Source organism: Octodon degus, unplaced genomic scaffold, assembly GCF_000260255.1.
Source record: "Octodon degus isolate 3935 unplaced genomic scaffold, OctDeg1.0 scaffold00076, whole genome shotgun sequence".
NCBI lineage: Eukaryota > Metazoa > Chordata > Mammalia > Rodentia > Octodontidae > Octodon > Octodon degus.
This window is the reverse complement of record NW_004524652.1, coordinates 9306262-9312928: the sequence shown is the minus strand read 5'-3', so window position 1 is coordinate 9312928 and position 6667 is coordinate 9306262. Positions and strand designations below refer to the sequence as shown.

The following is a 6667-nucleotide window of genomic DNA, read 5'->3' as shown; positions in this document are numbered from 1 at the left end:
AAAAAAAAAAAAAAAGAGGGCATTCAAAAGCAATGACTTGTCCTTTGTCCACATAAAGCCAGCCTTGGCCAGAGACCACAGCCAGGCCTTGGGAATTCCAGGCCCAATACTTTCTGCTATGTGGCTCTGCATCTCAAGTCCTTATTCTTTTTTTCTTTTTTCTTTTTTCTTTTTTTTTTTTTTAGTACAGGGTCTACTACAGGGTCCCATTACACAGATTGGACTCTTAGCGATCCTCCTGTTTTCAGTCCCCCAAGGGCTGGGAGTACAAATAGGCCAGCCACCATGCCTAGTCTCAATCACCATATCAGCATGCCCCGGGGGCAGGGCCTGCACGGCATAGCTGGGATCGAACTGGGTCACTGTGTCTGGCGCTTTAGTCACTGAGCTATCTGGCCATCCCCTACCCTACCTTTCTAGTGTACTTCTAGTGGTATCTGCCCTAAGGCTGTGTTCACTCCAGCCACCCCTAGTTTCCATATATCTCTGTGTGCCCTACTGCTTTTACCACCTAGCTTTATGGCCTGTGGGCTTATGAGGTGTCCTACTCCAGAGACCCCTCTGTCCATCTCCAGTCTGTGTCCTTCATCACATTGGCAGATAAGGACAGCAAACAGACCATTGAATTATGTGCTGGATGTAGACAGCAGGGCAGAAAGTGGTGCAAAGTAATCTGTTCTACTTAATGTTAGCTCTTTCAGACCCAGTTCCTTCTGAAAACCAAATACTGCTGGCCTAGTTGTCACCTTGTTGGGCTAGAATCCCATATCCTTCCATCCTGACATTTAAGCCTAAACTTCTCAGAGGGTCTGTGTCTAGCCCATGTCCTCTCCACATTGGCTGTTATGGTTGTCTTCCACCCAGTCACTAGTCATTGTTCTGTAGCTCAATCTTAAAACAACCTCTCCTAGCCCGATATGGTGGCAAACACTTGTAATCCCAGCACACAGAAGGCTGAGGCAATAGGATCTCTGTGAGTTCAAGGCCAGACTGGGCTACAAATGAGTTCAAGGCCAGCGTAACCTGCATAGCATTTCATTTTCTTCCTCAAAAAGAAAAACAGGGGGAAAGAAAGAAAGACAGACTGACATACAAACAGATAGACAGACAGGCAGACAAACAAGGTGATTGCTTGTGTTCACTTTCCCTGCTGCTGCCAGGGGTGATGTATGCTGAGCTGCTGCCACCACTGGCTGCTGCACATCCTGGGCCTGAGCTCTCCCACTGCTGACCCTCTAGTCACTTCTCCTCACATCATGAAGCTGCTGGTCCTATTTGTCCTCGGCAGTCCTGGCACTGGCAAGGGGACCCAGTATGCCCGAATTGTGGACAAATATGGCTACACATACCTTTCTGCAGAAGTATTTCTTTCTGATAAAAGGAAGAACCCTAAATCTCAGTGTGGTAAAGTCACTGAAAAGTAGATTAAAGAAAGAAAGATTGTGTCAGTTAAGATATCTGTCAGTTTATTAGAGAGAAATGTTCCAAACAATGGTGGCCAGTGCCCAGAAGAATAAATTCATTCATTCATTCATTCATTCATTCTCTCTCTCTCTCTCTCTCTCTCTCTCTCTCTCTCTCTCTCTCTTTTAGGGAAGGGTCTACAGGGTGCTCAGGGGCTCGCTACTAGATCAGACTCATAGTGATCCACCTGTTTATAGCCTTCTGAGAACTGGGATTACAGGCGTACACCACGCCCAGTCTCAATTACCATCTCAGCAAGCCCTGGGGGTGGGGCCTGCACAGCAAGCCTGGGGAACAAACCCTGGGCCTCTGAGCCTGCTTTCAGGCACTTTAATCAGCTGAGCTATTTGGCTGGCCCCCAGAAGAATAATTTTTTTTTTTTTTTTTTCAGAACCAGGGATTGAACTCAGGCCAGGGAAGCGCTAATTCCACTGAGCCATCTCCTTGGCTCAAGAATAAATTCTTTTTTTTAAAAATTTTTTTTTAAAAATTTATTTATTTGTGTGTGTGTGTGTGTGTGTGTGTGTGTGGCCAGCTCAGCACACCAGGGGGCGGTGCTAGCTGGCATGTGGTGCTGGGGGATTGAACCGCAGTCCCTGTGCTTTGCTAAGCTTGTTCTAAGTAGGTGCTTTAGACCACTGAGCCATCTCACCAGCTCCCTCAAGAATAAATTCTTGATTGATGAGTTTCTAAGAAATCAAGACACCCTTCAAAGTTAGAACAATACAATGTTAGAACAAGGGAAGGCAGATGTATCTTTTGTTGTTTTTGACTGTAATAATGAGATCTGTATTGAACAATGCCTTGAGAGATGGTAGTGAGAGCTTGGAAAAGATGATTCAGACTTACCTTTAGTTAAAGCCAATTATTGACTTCTATGAAGAAATGGAGAAAGTCAAGCAAATAGATTTATCCAGGTCTGTTGACAAAGTGTTTGATAAAGTTGTGAACATTTTTGATAAAGAAGGCTAAGTCTGAGCCTGAAAGCGTCACTGAAATCATGTTTGAATAATACTTTGATAGCTGCTATCCACTCCCTTTTTATAGCAGTTTTATTTATTTATTTATTTATTTATTTATTTGCGGAACCAGGGATTGAACTTAGGCCCTTGCACTTGCCAGGCAAGTGCTTATTCTACTGAGCTGTATCTCCCCAGCCCCTATTTTTTATTCTTTGCGGTACCAGGGGTTGAACTTGGGACCCTACGCTTGCCAGGCAAACACTTATTCTACTGAGCTATCTCCCCAGCTCCTACAGCAGTTTTAACTTTTCAAAATTACGTCTCAACTAATGGCTAGAAAATAGTAAGACATTACATTTTTTATTTTATTTATTTTTGGTCACAGCAATAGGCAATGAGTTTAGGTTTAACTTCATCTTAGTTATTATGGTGCTTATAAAACAAAGGTATCATCTAGTTCTTTGTTTTTATTAAGAAGACTATCCCTTTTATAGTTGGTGCTGTCCGTGAGCTAAAGTTTTTAGTATGCATGTTATATTGCTTTAGTAATTGCAATATGATGGCTGGGTGTGGTGGTCACATGTGTAATCCCAGAACTCAGGAGCTGAAGCATGAGGATTGCTTTGAGTTTAAGGCCAACTTGGTCTATATAGTGAGTTCAAAACCAGCCTAAATTACATAGTGAAACCTTGTCTCAAACAAAACAAAATATGTAATTACAACATGTTAGGATTAGGGATTCATACTTTCTTGTCTTGCAGGTTTCAAATTCTAATGTTTGAAAAGAACAACAAACAAAACCAAAACAACATTCCTATAGTGATTTCTGATTAAACCCTCTCAAATATGATGGCACTGCGTTGAATTTCTTCTTTATCTTTAACCTGCCATGTGGAAGTGGCTATTTTCAGAGTAAAGCCCCACATTGTTTTGTTTTGTTTTTTAATTTAGTACAGGGTGTACAGGGTCTCACTACACAAATTGGACTCGTAGTGATCCTTCCTGTTTTTTAGCTTTCCAAGTGGTAGGATTATCGGGTGCACCACCCCGCCCAGTTTCTGGATACCCCAGGGGTGGAGCCAGTATGGCAGATTGAACCCCTGCCCCCAGTGTCTGCCTAAGCAGGCACTTTAATCTGCTGAGCTATCTGGCCAGCCCTCCCACATTGTTTTTGCAGTTTATAAGAATGGGCTTTTTTTAGGCTAATGCTACTGGCCTGGTTGAGGTCCTCTCCATAGGAGATTGAGTTAGTTTGCCAGGCAGTTTTGTTGCATTGTGCTCAATTTCTTCAGTTTCTCTATAGTATCTGTGAGCTCCCTCCTGATTTCTGGAAATCTTTTTTTCTCCACCAAATTATTGTTATTAAAGTTTCTTAATTCCAGTTCTCAGGCTATGCAATATTTTAATGTTGGTCTGTACTCCACTATTTTTATTCCTTGAGGAGAAAGGATCTTTAGTTCCTAATTTTTATTTATAGCCCCACATAGTAAAAATTGTTTAAAGAGACTTCCTATTTGTTGCATTCTAGAACTGGGGCAAATAGGAAGATATTATAATTTTTTATCCTGAAAAAAAGAAACATTAGAAAATAAAAAATTTCCATTCTGCTAGTAATTTATTAGAAAGCAAACCCAGGGGTATAGATGTAGTTCAGTTTTAGCATACTTACCCAGTGGCTTGATCCCCAACCCATGCCACAAAACGAAAACTACTTTACTCCTTTGTGTTTCTCTGAGATACTGGAGCATCCAGGATCCTTACCACTTAGCTTTATGACCTTAGCTAGACACTAAGACATAAATATGTTTGCTTTTATCACATTAGATGATATAGTTCTATTTTTCAAAATTCTAGGTAGTTTTTGAGAAAAATAATTGAGAGCAGGGGGAAGTAAGGACTTATTTGTACAAGTAGATAAAGAGGTCCTGTACTTTTGAAAAGTCATAGTAAAGAGAGCCAGTCATGTGATCCAAATAAACAAGATATCGAAGTTTCTGAATCTAGATTTCAATTCCATCCTTTGAGCAGGAGGTTTCTCTTAGAAAAATCTTTGCCCTTTTTGAAAACTGTTGTCAAACTTATTAGAAAATCGGTAGCAATGATAATAATTCCCCCCTGAATTAAAATTAAGAAAATGTACTAAAGCAGTGGAAGGAAAGAATTTGATTTGGGTAGAAACCTTAAGGATTGTTATGATAAAAGTAAATCATGAGAGTAATTATATGAAGGTCATGGAATCCTTTTCAAATGTATCCATAATTTTTGTTTGTGTGAAATAGATTTGATGGGGCCAGGGAGATGGCTCAATAGAATAAGCACTTGCCTGGCAGGTACTAGGGCCTGAATTCAATCCCTGGTTCCGCCCCCAACCCCGAGAGAAAAAAAAAAAAAAAAAAGGAAGACTGAAATAGATTTGTTGTTTATATTTGAAAGCTGGGTCATATACTCCAGAAGTGATGATGCTTTCTAGACTTTAAGATCTTACAAATGAGTAAAGCCAAAAAGAAAATATGTGGGAATTGTCCAAATGTTGCCAAGTTCATATTTTGCTAAATAAAGAACTTTTTTTTTTCTCTTTTTGAGACAGGGTTTTGTTATGCAGTTCAGACTGGCCTTGAACTCATTCTATAGCCCAGACTGGTCTTGAACTAGCAATGATCCTTTTGCCTCAGCCTCCTGAGTACTGGGATTACAGGCATGGGCTACTACGCCCAACTTTAAATAAAAAAAATTTTTTTTTACCTTTTAATTCTAAAAAGAACTTATGTTTAAGAGGAAAAAAAAACCTTATTAGCACAGAATCCTAAAATAAAACTTAGCCATATTTAAAATATTCATTATTTTGCCTATATTTTTCTCTATTTTCTTAGTGTCAGGATTAATGCTAATTTATGAATTGGCATATGACGATTGTTTCAGTAAATGGTTTTTAAATGTTCTTTCCAGGTTTAGGATGCTAAAACCAAATAAAATTATTTTTATTTGGACTTTTTCCTCCTTTTCAGGAGTAGATGTGGGTACAAATTAGAACTAACTTTATTTGCTTCTAATAGTCTTATAACTTTGTTATGTGCCTGCAATTACTGAGTTCTTGCCTGATTCAAATAATGGACAATTTTGTAGAGCACAGAGCTGCCAGAGAGAACCGGCTAAGTACAGCTAGAGCACCCTTATGCCACTTCACTGAACTGGAACACAAAAATGTCAATCATTTACTTAGAGGTACTATTTTGTTATGGAACTTATAAGAGCAGCAAAGTGAATTTGAGCATGAAGCCATCAAAAATACTTTTTATTTTTTACTAATAGGCTGAGATTTCAGGGTTTCCAAGTGCTTTCTTTTATCAACTCAGCCAAATAGTACACAGATATTATGGAGTACATTTAACCCTTGAATCAGAAATCTATCTACACTACAACATCTGGCTCTAAAAGATAGACTGGTCTATAATCTGAGCTGCTGAGCTGTTTTTTACTTCGCTATGTAGTTAGTTTTACACAAAGATGATTGACTCAATTGTATATAATGGTCCCCCAGATTAATCTTCAACTGGGGACAAATCCCATGCTTTATCCAAAAGGATCTGGGAGTGTTGCGAGGTTAAGATTTCTGTTTAGATGCAGTCCTAGCCCAGGTCCGGTGAGTGTGTGGGAGAGCTTCCAGCTACCCTGCACCGGGGGGACCTGCGGGTCCCAGCCCAGGCGCAGCGTGGGTGAGACCCTCTTCTACCACCTTGGAACCACCTCCCCACTCCACAGCACCCCCCACCCCACCCACCGAGTGAGAATTTCTGCTGCATTCGGGGGACCCCCAGATCCAGCCCTAGCCCAGGCCCAGTGAGTGTGTGGGAGAGCTTCTTCTCCCCCCACTCTACCTTGTCCCCTCCAGACTCAGCTCAGACCTGGCACAGAGGCCTGGGGTGAAACCCTGAAGCTGCAATACCTGCAGAGAGTGTAGAGGACCAAGCCACCCAGCTAGTCCAGGAGCAAAACATCTTGCCAGAGGGGCACAACAGGATCTACTCCCAAGAGTGGCAGTAGGAAGGAGCTGAGCACAGCAGCCAGACCCAAGCCAGGCACAGCTGGATAAATCCAAACTTTGTAGATCTGCACCTGAATTTCAGTAGGTGCTAAGGTTATAACTGTACCAAAGCTCTACAACAAAGGTCAGAAAACAGTGCTACACAAAATGACAACAAGAAGGAGCAAAATGCAATCTCAGACCCCAAGCCTACCCATAA

At 41.1% G+C, this 6667-nt stretch overlaps 1 protein-coding gene and 1 pseudogene across 4 annotated transcripts in view; both read left to right on the top strand.

Moving 5' to 3' along the window:
* Tmem116 (transmembrane protein 116) overlaps window positions 1–6667 on the top strand; it is an 82600-nt gene that overhangs the window by 47086 nt on the left and 28847 nt on the right. The gene's annotated exons all lie outside the window — the stretch shown is intronic.
* On the top strand, window positions 1170–2436 carry LOC101582601 (annotated as a pseudogene).